Source organism: Schistocerca nitens, chromosome 9, assembly GCF_023898315.1.
Source record: "Schistocerca nitens isolate TAMUIC-IGC-003100 chromosome 9, iqSchNite1.1, whole genome shotgun sequence".
Lineage (NCBI taxonomy): Eukaryota > Metazoa > Arthropoda > Insecta > Orthoptera > Acrididae > Schistocerca > Schistocerca nitens.
The window spans coordinates 191,708,275-191,724,969 of NC_064622.1; positions in this window are offsets into that span (position 1 = coordinate 191,708,275).

Consider the following 16,695-nt stretch of genomic DNA (forward strand, 5'->3'; position numbering starts at 1 on the left):
CCTTCACACCTGCCCTGCTGCTTTTTTTTTCCTTTATTGTTATTTTTAAACCTGTTTACAGGCAGGCCTGCAGCAGCATACGACGCCGCTCTTTGGCCTCAGAGAAACACAAAAGATACAAATGAAGACAGTGTGAGAGAAAAGTAAGGTGGTCATATAAACGGAGACAAACAGTTTTTAAAATACATGGAGCCGTTCACAGGCGTAGAGTCCAAGATAAAATTTGTTCAGACACGTGGACACATACATAGACGAAAATTGTCACACGTGAACGTAGGTGCACAGAACGAATAACACTGAACCACTGAAGCACAAAACGACGGCACACACAACACGAGGCGTTGATCTCCGGCGCGCGAATGTTCACTAAACGTGTACGAGTCTGGGGACCTGCCAAGAGAGGAGGAGGGGGGTGTGAGAGGGAGAGCAGATGCCATGGGCAGGGGAGATAGGGGGAGGGAGGAAGGGGGAGGGGAAGCCTGGGGGAAGAGGGGCGGAGGAAGGGGGATGGGGGAAAGAAAGAGAAGGGAAAGAGAAGGGAGGGAGTGTGCCTAAAGGAAAGGAACAGGAAGTGGGGGGGGGAGGATCAAAGTTGATAGGAGGGGTAGATGGAGGGGAGGAGGATATCATCAGGGAGGGGGAGCTGGCGAAAGCCACCTTGGGAGAGGGTAAAGAGGGTGGAGAGATGGAGATCGGGTGGGACGTGGGAATACAGGCGCGGCAGTGGGCGGGGGTGGGAGAGGATGGGTGAGACAAGCGGGTGAGGAGGATCGAGTTTGCGGGAGGTGTACAGGATCCGTATCCTTTCATGGAAAAGGAGGAGGTGGGGGAAGGGGATGAGATCGTACAGGATCTGCATGGGGGAGGGGAGACGAATGCGATAGGCGAGGTGGAGAGTATGGCGTTCAAGGATTTGGAGGGATTTATAAAAGGTAGGGGGGGCGGAGATCCAGGCCGGATGGGGATAACAAAGGATAAGGCGGATGAGGGATTTATAGGTGTGGAGGATGGTGGAGGGGTCCAGACTCCACGTACAGCCGGAAAGGAGCTTGAGGAGACGGAGTCAGGAGCGTGCCTTGGCTCGGATTGTCCGGAGGTGGGGAGTCCAGGAGAGGCAACGGTCGAGGGTGACGCCAAGGTACTTAAGGGTGGGAGTGAGGGCGATAGGATGGCCATAGATGGTTAGATAGAAATCAAGGAGGTGGAAGGAAGGGGTGGTTTTGCCTACAATGATCGCCTGGGTTTTGGAGGGATTGACCTTGAGCAACCACTGGTTGCACCAAGCGGTGAACCGGTGAAGATGGGATTGGAGAAGGTGTTGGGAGCGCTGCAGGGTGGGGGCAAGGGCAAGGAAGGCGGTGTCATCGGCAAACTGGAGAAGGTGGACGGGGGTTGACGGCGGCGGCATGTCCGCCGTATACAAAAGGTACAGAAGGGGGGAGAGGACGGAGCCTTGGGGCACACCGGCGGAGGGGAAAAAGGTGTAGGAATCTGTGTTATGGATGGTGATGTAGGAAGGACGGTGGGAGAGAAAGGAGCCGATCAGACGGACTGACCTGCTGGGAAAATCAGCATTAATTACTTGTTCTTGCCGCATGAACTAACATGCCCGCAAACATATTATACATAACAGCTATGATTATTATTCTGCAAATGAATAAATACTAATGTTGTGGTATGGTTAAAGGTTCGAAGTGCCACACCAAAGTCACTAACGCGAACAGATACTACAGACATTAGCGATCCGCAACAACGAATGGGAAGCGCTCTAGAAGACAAGCTCTCTCTCTCGGCACTGCAGCGCCCTCACACAGAAGTCGACATAGAGCCGAGCATGGTCTCACTCTGCCCTTGTTCGAGTCCTCTGACGAAGCAGTCAACACCATCCTGTTAGGTCACCAGCGCTATTCAAGTCTTTAATGGAACTGCACTACTCTAAATGTTGAACCTGTACTTAAAGAGAAGAGTTTTGTAATTGTGTGCATTAAGTCCTGCTTTATTGTTCAAAGACAGTTGTAAACAATCCACACTCTCATGTGGCAACTGACTGTATAAAGCTAAGTAAATATTTTATACACTCTTGTAATAAAGTGAACAAATGTTTCATATGTCGTAATTCCGATCAGCACTCTCCAATAACTGTCAAATAACCCACAATTATGATCAGACGATTGTACACTACTGGCCATTAATATTGCTACAACAAGAAGAAATGCATATGACAAACGGATATTCATTGGACAAATATATTATACTAGAACTAACATGTGATAACATTTTCACGCAATTTGGGTGCATAGATCTTGGGAAATCAGTACCGAGAACAACTACCTCTGGCTGTAATAACGGCCTTGATACGCCTGGGCATTGAGTCAAACAGAGCTTGGATGGCCTGTACAGGTACAGCTGCCCATGCAGCTTCAACACGATACCACAGTTCATCAATAGTAGTGACTGGCGTATTGTGACGAGCCAGTTGCTCTACCACCATTCACCAGACGTTTTCAATTGGTGAGAGATCTGGAGAATGTGCTGGCCAGGGCAGCAGTCGAACGTTTTCTGTATCCAGAAAGGCCCATATAGGACCTGCAACATGCGGTCGTGCATTATCCTGCTGAAATGTAGGGTTTCGCAGGGATCGAATGAAGGGTAGAGCCACGGGTCGTAACACATCTGAAATGTAACGTACACTCTTCAAAGTGCCGTGTGACCGAGACGTGTAACCAATGGCACCCCGTACCATCACGCCGGGTGATTCGCCAGAATGGCGATGACGAATACACTCTTTCAATGTGCGTTCACCACCATGTCGACAAACACGGATGCGACCATCATGATGCTGTAAACAGAACATGGATACATCCAAAAAAAAAAAAGACGTTCTGCCATTCGTGCACCCAGGTTCGTCGTTGAGTACACTATCGCAGCCCTCCTGTCTGTGATGCAGCGTCAAGGATAACCGCAGCCATGCTGCTGCAAACGTCGTCGAACTTTTCGTGCAGATGGCTGTTGTCTTGCAAACGTCCCCATCTGTTGACTCAGGGATCGAGATGTGGCTGCACGATCCGTTACAGCCATGCTGATCCGTTACAGCCATGCCTGTCATCTCGACTTCAAGAGATACGAGGCTGTTGGGATCCAGTACGGCATCCGTATTACCCTCCTGAACCCACCAATCCCATATTCTGCTAACAATCATTGGATTTCGACCAACGCGAGCAGCAATGTCGCGATACGATAAACCGAAATCGCGATAGGCTACAATCCGACCTTTATCAAAGTTGGAAACGTGATGGTACGCATTTCTCCTCCTTACACGAGGCATCACAACAGCGTTTCACAAGGCAACGCCGGACAACTGCTGTGTGTGTATGAGAAATCGGTTGGAAACTTTCCTCAGTTCAGGACGTTGTAGGTGTCACCAATAAAATTATTTGCACTTACACCCACAACACTCTGTATATGAAGGTGTGTACATGTTTACATTGCATTTTTATTCCAGTTGTGAAGTGTCCTATCTCATCGTTTATTGCTTCTTCGCCAAGGATGACAAATAATAGTGATATCACATAGCTTGTCATACAGCATCCTCTTTTGTTGATCCCATTTACTTTCGTATAGCTGAATTATTTATCTCGATTTATGGATTGTTTCTTGGCGTTTCAGGCTTTTGAACATCTTATACCAATCCACACAGACTAATGGTATACTCTTCAGCTTAGACATATTAGTAGGAGACTGACGTCTGAAATTTACATATCGTTTCATCTGCGCTATCTGAGAAATAGTATTCAGACACCCATATTTAATGCGGAAATGATCATTCGAAAAACTGTAATGGCAAAAGGGGAGTAAGGTAACTACTGCTGTACCCAAGAATGTTTATGCAGCTGTGTTTTCTGATTCACCTTAGACGCATCTTATCACAGATTGTGGTTAACTTGATCAGAACGGGGGCATAGATTACGCGCAGTTTCTAGATAGTAAATTGCCCCAGTTGCTATACCAGCATAACCAACAGCAAGGTGTCTAGATCATCGTGCTCGGACCAGAAGTGCTTTGGAATGGGCCACCTGTGAGGACAAATTCAAATAGCCTTATGTGCGTCCCGGAATGAAAGAAGGGAAAAAGAAGAAGAGAAGTAGAACCCCAGGATATGAAACTTTTGTCTCCATCCCCACTTTGCGGAATAATCTTTTCAGGAAAATGGTTGGGTACTGCGTATACAGCTCTGACAAACCGAAAGACAGTGGCGAAAAGGGTGTTTGATCTAACGTACAGAATAAAGAGTACTTTATAGGACTGTGCTTCTTTTGACTGTCCAGATGACACTGAAATGTAGTTAATGCTTGTTTCTGTGTTTCCCATTTTATGTGTTTCAATATGTGATTAAATTTGATGCGTTAATACATTAATACACATTAAGTATATTGATATATTTCAAGTCACTGTTTTATCGAAAATATTTAAAGGGTGTGTTCGTAACTGGGAAAATATTTTTTACACCAAAATACACTGAATAAACCTCTGTCTTCTATTTTATCGGTCACTAGCGAAACGCAGAATGGTTTTTAAATGCAACGTGTCACATTGTATTTGCTAGTGCCATGTTGGACTGCAGTAGTGGCTGGTGTGATATCTTTTTATGAATCAACGTAGTAAGCCATCATATACTGACAACTGTTTGTTTTAATATACAGGTCGCTACGGAAAAGTGTTCTATATTTTGAGAGGTGGGAACTTTGGACCAAGGCAAGAAAAAAGTACTATACAAGTGGGCGCTAAAATGCATACCTTAAGAACTACGAGCGCTTGTTCATCTTCGTAACTGTCAAACGCATGTGTTCTGCTGCACACTCTCTGCTATTGCGAACTAAGTAAGCACACTATTCTTTTACTATGAAACAGCACAGCTTTTAATATAACCTGCTAGCTATTACATACTATCTGCGCTTGTGAGCCATGGATAAATGATACGCTCAGCTTGGTGTCCATTCACAGTTCGACGTTTCAGGGAATCGCGCACTCTCAGAAAATCTTCAGACTGGTTTTGTATGCGCTGGTAAGAGTAAACGACGCATTTTGTAGTATTTGTACATCATTAATGAAGTTGCATACACGAAAGATTTCATGTGTCTCGACAGCCAAAAACCCAAGGGTTTAAGATCTGAGAGTCAAACTGACGGCCGGCAGGAGTGGCTGCGCGGTTTGAGCCGCCATGTCACGGACTGCGCGGCACCTCCCACCGAAGGCTCAAGTTCTCCCTCGGGCGTGGGTGCGTGTGTTGTTCTTAGCATAGGTTAGTTTGGTGTGCGAACATTTGCCACGCCGGACATTTGCCACGGCGGACATTTGCCACGATTTTACCTGCTCCGAAGGGTTGGGTCCCTTGTCTCCCCCTCCTCCTCCTCCTCCTCCTCACCCGCCGCCCGTCCCTCTATAAAGGTACTTACTGAGCCTTTCCGTTGGTTTACTTAACATAGGACTAGAGTCTCTATGGATTTTCCACCACATTTCTAGAGAGAGTTTCGTTGTCGAAACTATTAAATGCATCTCGCATTGAAATCCGCACCAAATTTCGAGCCTCAGTAAAACTTCGCAAATCTTGGAGATTTTGCGCTAGTCTTAATTATACGTGCCTTTTTCGGTGCTCCTACAGCAGCTTTCTGTGTACCGTGGCTAATCAGTTCCGTCTGTTATTAATTTATTTGGTATGAATCTCTCGAGTGCTGTTGATACTATTTCTTTGAACTTAAGCCAAATATGGTCTTCACTTACATAGTTTGGTAGTCTTAGAAAGACGTCAATCGAATTTTTAGCTGCTTTTATAAATAGATATATTTTGCGTTTAGTTTTGGTGAATTTCTTTGTTACGGAATTGAGCCTCGCTACGACTGCGTGTTCACTAATCCATGTATCCGTCGTGATACTCAGGATTATTTGTGGCTAAGAGGTCAAGTGTGTTTTCGTAACCATTTACAATTTGAATGGTCTCGTGAACTAATCGTTCAAAATAATTAAAAAAGCATTTAGAACAATTACGTAAGTTGTTTTCTATCTACAATAGGGTCTGGAAATGTATTTTTGTCAACATACGGAAGGTAGATTGAAGTCACTGCCAACTACAATTGTATGAGTAGGGTATCTATTTGCGACGAGGCTCGAGTTTTCTTTGAAATGTTCAGCAACTGTTTCATCTGAGACCGGGGGTCGGTAAAAGGAGCTAGTTATTAATTTATTCCGGTTGTCGAATATAACCTCTGTCCATACTAAGTCATAGGAACTACCTGCTTCAATGTCGCTTGTGAGCTGGAACACACATTACATTATTTTTCCTTAAGTTGTGCTTCTTGTTTCTGTTGTAGTGGAGATCATTATAATTACGACTTTTCCCTCCAAAACCTAGGATACCTTCTCTGTGACCTTGTAAATACCAGAGCTAAACAACGTAGTACAACAACGTACGTTACAAGCATAGCATTCTGTATACTTCATTTCCTTATTTCCAACACTTTAAAATTGTACGTCGACTTTAGATGACATGTCAATCATAGATGTTTTTATCTCTGTTTATGAACGTACTTTGAGTCATGTTTTGAACATTGTCCCGCTACACTTTATTAACTAATGTTTCACCGTAAGGGATATCGGATTTTAGAGAGTAAATTAATATGGAGTATGTCGTTCTTCTTTTCAAACATTCACATACCCATTTCTTCTTTCCTTATTGTCTTTTGGGCATGCAGTTGTAATAATTAAAGTAGGCACAAATGCAGTGATCAAAAAGAAATGATTAGCGTAGATTCGCATTCTCTTTATATCGTTCCTTTCTTGTTGCTCCCATGGCGATGGACTGTTTCTATCGCAATCAGTAAGCGTGGAAGGAAGCTACCGTACAGACAGAGGGATCTATATTTATATTTGGCAGAACTAATTACATACTGACATAATCGTCGGATTTGCTTTCGTTTCCCAAAAGTTATAAATATTTCGATTTCGGAAAAGAAGCTCCGTATTTCGCCAAGATGTCGAAGAAGAAGGCCCCTTACGTACTGGTTGCATCGAGTAAGATGTGGAGACGGCGGTTTGAAAGCGGACAGAAGAAGCACGAGGAAGGGCGTCCCTTATCTGGCGAAGGGGCAAGGGTGGCAAATGTCCGGCGTGGCAAATGTCCTGCGTGCCAAATGTCCAGCATTCAGTTAGTTTAAGTAGTGTGTAAGTCTAGGGACCGATGACCTCAGCAGTTTGGTCCCTTCGGTATTAACAAACATCTGAACAAACCGCCCAACATACTGCCCCCCTCCTTACACTAATCCATAGCCCATTTAATGACAGTAAGAGGTGTTCTCGGATATTTCTGAGAAAATGGGTTGTGTCTCCATCATGCATGAATAAAAGCTCCAGCCGTTTTTGGACTGGTACCTCCTCTAGGAGGGCGTGCATGTTCCCCGACTGGAACTGACGACACCTTGCACCAGGAAACCTGTTTGGCAGTATATAACATCGTATCAGTTTATCGCTAATAAAGCCTGCCCATATATTAACTGAAAATCGACGCTGTTGCCTTGCTTCTTCAACTGCGTATAAATGTGCAACAGCCCACTAATGTTACTTATTAAAGTTGACAATCCTTTTTCGAGTGACACCAGCGGTGTCCGTGAAGAATATCTTTGTTGTGACAAGTGTCTCTGCGCCTCATCTTTCCTACAGTCATTGCAGAACTGCATTCTGGCAGGCTGATATTATGGCCGGAATGTGCGGACACGCTCTACGTGACATGGATACAGCAATTGTTCATACAGCCTCATCCTGGCTAAAAGATGACAACCCTGATAGACAGTGAAATTCTACTTAACAACAGTTCCACGATCCTCTTCCGATCGTTGCAGCACCCGCTTATTCACAACAAGAGTACAAGTGGTGCACGGTCTGCCACAGTCTGATTATGATGGAGCTAACGAGGCAGAACCTGTTAACTGCTGAAAAAGACCGCTGAATAATTATGAAGATGATGTAGAAACACCAATGACCAATGGATGCGAATTTGAACGTTCTAGTACACCAGCGTTAAATGATTTAAATATTATGACCAGGTACCCTCCACATGCAGCGTTTACCTTCAAAACGGTGAGTCCGTATCGTTCAGGGAATGTGTGTTTAGGCAAATCTCTATAAAGGAACTGAGGATGTCAGTCAGTGAACTGCCAGAAACCTCCTGGAAAATGTAGAGAGAAAGTTAGCTTGAACTAATCAGAGCTAAGAAACCGAACATCGATTGATGTGGTTCAGTTTAAGACACTGGGCTTCCATTGTTAATGACCAGCCTCCAGTTGTCTATTCAACTATCGAGATTTAGTTTTTGCGTGGGTTCCGTCAATGAAGAAAGAAAATGATGAAATGGTTTCTTCGAAAAAGGACACTGCTGCTTTCTTCCCCCCCCCCCCCCCCCCCCACCTGTCCACAGTGTGCTGCATCTCTGATGACCTTTTTGCCGGCGGAGCGTTAAAGTCTAAATTTCCTTCCTTCCTTTCTGAACTGAACACATGCCCAATATTTACTTTTACTTGTCAAATGAGAATGGTGAGAGCTCTGATGTAGGAGGAAGATCACTCAACGTCACACACTTGTTACATCTTCTACGCATAACGTATAGTCCGTAAAAACGTCGGGGCCTACGAATTATCGTGAACTATTGCGCAACCCGTAAATCTTAGATCATGGTGCGTTCACAAATATACTTTTTCCAGTACCAAGTTAAAGTAAGATACAAAAAACTACTAATCAGGAAATGCAAATAAATGAACAAAGATCTTGAGCCGTGCTGTGGCTCGCGTTGGTGCTGTTTGTTTGTTTCCGCCCTCTGTTGGAGGCCAGACGGTATCGTTTAGTTGGCATGGTTGTGGTTGTTTGTCTTCTTCTCGTGTTGACTGGCGCCACTCGGTTTTCGCAAGCGTTGTCTGTCTTCTAGTGGCAGCAGCAGCGGTTATCGATATGTAGTAACTGTTTTACCGGTTTGTGAGAGTGCCGAGTTCGGTTGGGGACTCAGGAGAGGACAGATCCTCGCACCACTGGCGGCACCCATGGACTGCCGGATGGAACGGCTGTGGTCACGAGGGTGCACGACTTCGTCGTAAACCAGGTCAAGCAAGCTTTAAGATGAGAGCATTTCATTGCAAGTAGAGAAACCACAATTGTGATATCCCACGATTCTCCACTGACCTGGGTTTGTGTTGCTGTTCGTAGTGTTGCCAAGGGAAAGAGCAACGACTGGAGTGCTTTGGGAAGGCGGATCTGATTAGTTTTCCTCGACAGTGTTGCCAAGGGAAAGAGCAGCGACTGGAGTGCTTTGGGAAGGCGGATCTGATTAGTTTTCCTCGACAGTGTTGCCAAGGGAAAGAGCAGCGACTGGAGTGCTTTGGGAAGGCGGATCTGATTAGTTTTCCTCGACAGTGTTGCCAAGGGAAAGAGCAGCGACTGGAGTGCTTTGGGAAGGCGGATCTGATTAGTTTTCCTCGACAGTGTTGCCAAGGGAAAGAGCAGCGACTGGAGTGCTTTGGGAAGGCGGATCTGATTAGTTTTCCTCGACAGTGTTGCCAAGGGAAAGAGCAGCGACTGGAGTGCTTTGGGAAGGCGGATCTGATTAGTTTCCCTCGACTTCTTATTACTATTTCCTGCGTTCAACTTTTTACAATTTGTTAAGTTCAACCAGCGGTAATTTTCCTTGCCTGGTGGTCGCTAATTCCCCAGTTACCTGCCCTGGGGGTTAGTGTTTGTAACGGTAGTGTACGTTTCCTCGCCTTGCTGCTGCTGTCCGGTAAGGCGTGTGGTTTTGACAGCTCTCTTGACTGTAGGCCAGTTGGTGTGAAGTGAATGCAACTCTTGGCTGCCTATGTCATTGCTCGCGAAAGTGTTTGTTGCTGGACCTTTTCAGAGATCGATTCCTGGAGCACCGTCTGGTTCAGTTGCTTTTTTTTTCGTAATTAACTTTTGCATTGTATTTGATGTTTTGCAGCAGGTTTCAAATTTTTTTATATTATTGCCATTCCTGGCGTGTAAGACCTTCTGCCCAGATCACAGTGGCTTGCTTTTAAAACATTATCTGTGGTATCTGTATTTAATGATGATTTGCTAAATTGTAACTCACTGAAAACACTATTATTTAAACTGTTGTTTATTCCTTCTTTAATAACGTGTTGTATTTTTTACTTATTATTGAGTCTGGAATTACTGGTTTAAAATGAATTGTGTGTAATCGTAAAAGGCATCTAATAGTAACAGATTACGGCCCCGTCCACAATCGTAACCGAATCCTTCCTTCCTTTGACTACTACCAGGTCTCAATATAAAAACAAAAATATAAGGGTAAAAGAGAAGTACCTCTCGACCTACTAGCCTGCGCGAGAACTTTATTCAGATATTGTTAAGAAAAATTTAGGGCTCTCAACGTGGAATGTCAGGTGTCACAATGAAGACTGACACACTACATTTCCGGTGTTAGCCTGTGTCACCGTCGCGAGTTATAAAATGTATGATATCGCTTACACACTAAAGAAACACTGCTTCAAATAATACTAACAACGAAGTTTAGGAGCATACATTATCAATAATTTTTCTATTTAAGGCTATAAACGGTTTATTTAATGGTCATCATAACAATTATTTTGAAAAGATCCGACAATTTCACTAACAGAGTAAAACTATGGAAAATTTGAATGACAAATTTTATTAGTAACTGGTGAGACACGTCTTTTTGACAGTCCAAACACGCACCTCCGTTTCATTTCAGAGGTGCTTTATGAGATCGATACAATCTCTTCTCAATATGTATTCAATCGATCGGCGATAAATTGGGGCAGTCGTAAGGATGACTACTTAATATGCATTGCCAACCCACACTCGCTTAAACGGCGTCATTTCGCTACGTCCGTCGGCGCAGTAATAGAATGTCGGTTCAAACCTGACCTGTAATAGGACCGATAAACATAAGGCAGCATTTTAGGCGCGCAGAGACCCTCTCCCCCTCGCGTATCGAGCTCGTCAATCTAGCGGTAATAACAGTTCTTCGTTACAGGGGCCGATTAATGGCAGTAATGGAAAGCAGATAAATTCGGCACCGGGCGCAGGGCGTAGTCTGCGCGACTGCATTAGGATGGCCGCTAATGGCCGCTTAGGCGTGCTGTTCACAGCCGCGGGCGGCCGCTTCCAACCGGCCGCTCTGTGGCGCCGTATTAACATCAGGGGCGGCCGGTGAGCGCCCACGCAACAGAGGGCACAGTGGATGGCGAGGTGCGTCACCGAACAGGTAGTCCACTCTGGCTCCACTGTAGTCTCACTGCTCGGAGCATCGCTGCTTCTAAAGTCGCAGTGAACTGGGCACATCCTTCCCTCGTTGGCAGTGTACGACAAGAGACTGCCAGCGGGGAGGAGGGATTGAAAAGTTGCAAACGTTAACTTTCATGAAAGCAGAATTGCAGTAGCTTTGGTCATGCTACTTAATTTACTACACACGGCTACGAGTTCAATTGAAGAAGTATCGTTCGAGGAGAAATGTCTCTCAGGACGAAATTCTTGGTATGAGCCTCGCATATGTCTCAGTAAGATATCTTCTTCTTTATATGCTGAATTTTACTCAGCATATAGGGAAGTCAATCAACCTTCGGTGACATGAAATGCAAGCTTTGTAACGTCAATAGCGCAATGGGAACTCCACTGTTAAATGCAGGAGGGACAGCAGGTAGGAGAGTGGGAGAACTTGTCTGGTGGCATAACAGAAGAATAAAAAGGAATCGATAGGGAAGAGATAGGAGCTCCTATTAGATTCAAAATTTAAAAGACCTTTTGGAGGACCTTAGATCAAATTAGGGACAAAGGATAGATAAAATTCCACAGTAATTCCTAAATTCACTGTGGGAAGTGTCAACAAAAGGACTATTCGCTTTGGTATGTAGAATTCACACGTATAAAACCGGCGACATACAATCAGACTTACGGAAAAACATCATCCACGCAAATCCGAAGACAGAAAGAGCCCACCAGTGAGACAAACATCGCATAATCAGCGTAACAGCTCATGCATCAAAGTTGCTGACAAGAATAATATACAGAATAACTGAAGAGAAAACTGAGGATAAGTTAGATGACGATCAGTTTGGCTTTAGGAAAGGTAAAGGCACCAAACAGGCAGTTCTGAGGTTGCGGATGATAATTGAAGGAAAGAAAAATCAAGACACGCTCATATGATTTGTCGACCTGGAAGAAGCGTGCGACAAAGACTAATGGTGCTAGATGTCAGAAATTCTGGGAAAATTAGGAGTAAACTACAAGGAAAGACAGGTAATATAAAATATGTTCGAAAACCAAGAAGAAACAATATGAGCGGAAGAGCAAGAACGAAGTGTTCGGATCAAAAAGGGTATAAGACAGGGATGTAGTGTTTCGCCCTTACCGTCCAATAAATTCATGAAGTAGCAATGACGAAAATAAAAAGAAAGGACATCAGTGACAAGGTTCCCTGATGACATTGTTATCCTCAGTGAAAGTGAAAAAGAATTACAGGATCTCTTGAATGGAATGATCAGTCTTATGTGTAGGGAGTATGGACTGAGAGTAATTCAAATAAAGACGAGAGTAATGAGAAGTAGCAGAAACGAGAACAGCGAGAAACTTAAAATCAGAATTGGGGATCACGAAGTGTACGCAATCCAGGAGTACCACTGTTTAGAAGTCCGACTCCGGTAGCTGAGTGGTCAGCGCGACAGAACGTCAATCCTGAGGGCCCCGGTTCGATTCCCGGGTGTGTCAGAGATTTTCTCCGCTCATGGACTGGGTGTTGTCTTGACCTAATCATCATCATTTCATCTCCATCGAAGTGCAAGTCGCCGATGTGGCGTCAAATCGAAAGACTTGCACCCGGCGAATGGTCTATCCGACGGAAGACCCTAGTCACTAGACATTTACATTTACATTTACATTTACTGTCTAGACAGCAAACTAACACATGACGGACGGAGCAAGCAGGGCATAAAAAGCAGACTAACACTGACAAAAGAGGCATTCCTGGCCAAGAGAAGTCTACTCGTATCAAACATAGGCTTCAATTGAAGGAATAAATTTCTCAGAATATAAGTTTGGAGCGCAGTATTTTATGGTAGTGAAACATGGACTGGGAATATATGGGAAAAGCTTGTCAAGAAGAAGGGACAGGATGCTAGGACACCTGTTAATACATCAGGTAATAACTTCTGTGGTACTAGAAGGAGCTGTAGAGGGTAAAGAGATTAGGATGCATCCAGAAAATAATTGAGAACGTAGATAGCAAATGCCATCCTGAGATGAAAAGGAGCGAGAGGAATTCGTGGTGAGCCGCTTCAAACAAGTCAGAAGTCTGCACACTAGAAAAAAAATTGTAGACGATAAAAAAGTTTCCTGCAATAACCTTACAGTATGGAATCGGTATAGCGACGAGGCAAAATGACGAAGAGTACAGAGGCAATCAACACACAGACGCAGCAGTTTTAAGATACCCGTTTGGCTAAACACAGTGTCCCGCTGCTTACAGAAGTACGTAACTGTCTGTTGCACATCCTGGTGTCACTGGAATCGTCGAACCTCCGAGGTTACAGTATGGAATCGGTATAGCAACGAGGCAAAATGACGAAGAGCACAGAGGCAATCAACACACAGACGCAGCAGTTTTAAGATACCCGTTTGGCAAAACACAGTATCCCGCTGCTTACAGAAGTCCCTAACTGTCTGTTGCACATCCTCGTGTCACTGGAATCGTCGAACCTCCGAGGCCTTTTCTTGAGGGACCAAAGGCGTGATAACCGCGTGGGGAAACATCGCGATTATAGGGTTCGAGAGTCTCCCACGTAAGTTGGCGTAACTTCTGCGTTACGACATTTGCGACGCGGAGACGTGCGCTGTTATGAGAGCAGGCACCCTTGGCGCACTATTCCACAACTTTGGTTTTCGACACACATGCTATCCCATACACATTCTACATTCTCCGATAGATGTCTACCGGTGTTTGTCTTTCGGCAATTAAGGAAAATAAATTTCACTGGTTTGGGGGAGGGGACCAAACAGCGAGATCATCGGTCCCATCGGATTAATTAAGGCTGGAGAAAGAAGTTGGCATTGCCCTTTGAACAGGACCCATCCCGGGATTTGCCTGAAGTTATTTACGGAAATCACGGAAACCTAAATGAGGACGGCCGAACGCTTATTTGAACCGTCGTCCTGAATGCGATACCAGTGTGCTGGCCGCTGCGCCACCTTGCTCGGTGAAACATCACGTATGTCGCGTTTGACCGCATTTGGCAATAACGTCGACATAGTTCACATTTCGCACTTACCACACACACGTCTGAAAGGGATGAATACCACACTAAATATTCCCTACATGTCTGTACTTACACACACGCATAGGAGTCGCACTACGTTACTATACGCTGCAGCAACGCCCTCTAACGGAAAATTTCTGATCGCCCCTTATAATTTCAAGCGGTGACATTTTCCTGTTGCGATTACAGAGTATTCACTCCCTTCCCCTTAGATTTTTATATTATGATTTTGAGAATTAATCTCTGGCTACTAATTCTGCTAATCTGTTCACTCTACTTTGTTCTCATCTCATGGATGTTCAATCCACGTTGTACTGTTTTAATGGATATTATTTCCTAACTCATAGACGTTTAGTTCTTAATTCAGTCTAGCCTACTGAATTATTTTACTGCTCTGAGAATCACAGTCCTGTTGACTGAAACATACTTTCTTGTTCTTTGTATGCTACGAATTACTTACTTCTATACAGTAAAATAGGAGGATTCGTGGCGGTAAAAATTTTAATCGTGCATCTTCTGCCGGCCGGAGTAGTCGAGCGGTTCTAGGCGCTTCAGTCTGGAACCGCGCGACCGCTACGGTCGCAGGTTCGAATCCTGCCTCGGGCATGGATGTGTGTGATGTACTTAGGTTAGTTAGGTTTAAGTACTAAGTCCTAGGGGACTGATGACCTCAGAAGTTAAGTCCCTTAGTGCTCAGAGCCATTTTTGTGCATCTTCCAGTATTTTGTTTTTCAAGTATGTCTTGATTTTTCCATGTGCAATTTTCCTGGTTTCTTCTCTGCATGTCTGTCACACTCATATGTAATCCTAGATAGTTAAAAGATATTTAACTTGTTTTGATATTACAATTTTTATCTTTCATAATCTTTACTCTTAGAGGCCACGACTTTTAATTGACCAGTTATATCGTTACGTTATATTCTTCACATATATGGACTCAACATGTTGGTTACGACGAAGTAATACAGGCGCATTAGAGGAATTCACTGGTTCAAGAATCCATATATATATAAAAATGACTGTATGCACCTACGAATAGTATTAGGAAAAAAGACACTCTTAACTAGGACATGTCGCGCAGTGGTTAGCACACTGGACTCGCATTCGGGAGGACGACGGTTCAATCCCGTCTCCGGCCATCCTGATTTAGGTTTTCCGTGAATTCCCTAAATCGTTTCAGGCAAATGCCGCGATGGTTACTTTGAAAGGGCACGGCCGATTTCCTTCCCAATCTTTCCTTAACCCGAGCTTGCGCTCCGTCTCTAATGACCTCGTTGTCGACGGGACGTTAAACACTAACCACCACCACCTAACTAGGACACTCCTAAGACTCCTTGGTATGAGGGAAGAAATAGTGGAGGGAAAGGTGTAACGCGAAGCGTGACTCTGGAATAAGTTGAGAAACTGCAACAAAATTTAGGTTCTTGCTATGGTTATCTTATTTCTAGGATTAATTTTTCTTTCAGTTTATTTTCTGTAAATATGTTGTCTTTTGTTAGATTTACATTAATTAGTCACAACTGTAGTCAGTCAACTCATACAAATACTTGGGTGTACCAGCTTTGAGGCTAATGGGATGGCCACGAATCTACATATACGTGACTACTCTGGAATTCACATTTAAGTGCTTGGCAGAGGGTTCGTCGAACCACAATCATACTATCTCTCTACCATTCCACTCCCGAACAGCGTGCGGGAAAAACGAACACCTAAACCTTTCTGTTCGAGCTCTGATTTCTCTTATTTTATTTTGATGATCATTCCTACCTATGTAGGTTGGGCTCAACAAAATGTTTTCGCATTCGGAAGAGAAAGTTGGTGACTGAAATTCGTAAGTACATCTCGCCGCGACGAAAACCGTCTTTGCTTTAATGACTTCCTTCCCAATTCGCGTATCACATCTGCCACACTCTCTCCCCTACTACGTGATAATACAAAACGAGCTTCCCTTTTATGCACCCTTTCGATGTCCTCTGTCAATCCCACCTGGTAAGGATCCCACACCGCGCAGCAGTATTCTAACAGAGGACGAAGGAGTGTAGTGTAAGCTGTCTCTTTAGTGGACTTGTTGTATCTTCTAAGTGCCCTGCCAATGAAACGCAATCTTTGGCTCGCCTTCCCCACAATATTAACTATGTGGTCTTTCCAACTGAATTTGTTTGTAATTTTAACACCCAGGTACTTAGTTGAATTGACAGCCTTGAGAATTGTACTATTTATCGAGTAATCGAATTCCAACGTATTTCTTTTGGAACTCATGTGGATCACCTCACACTTTTCGTTACTTAGCGTCAACTGCCACCTGCCATTCCATACAGCAATCTTTTCTAAATCGCTTTGCAACTGATAC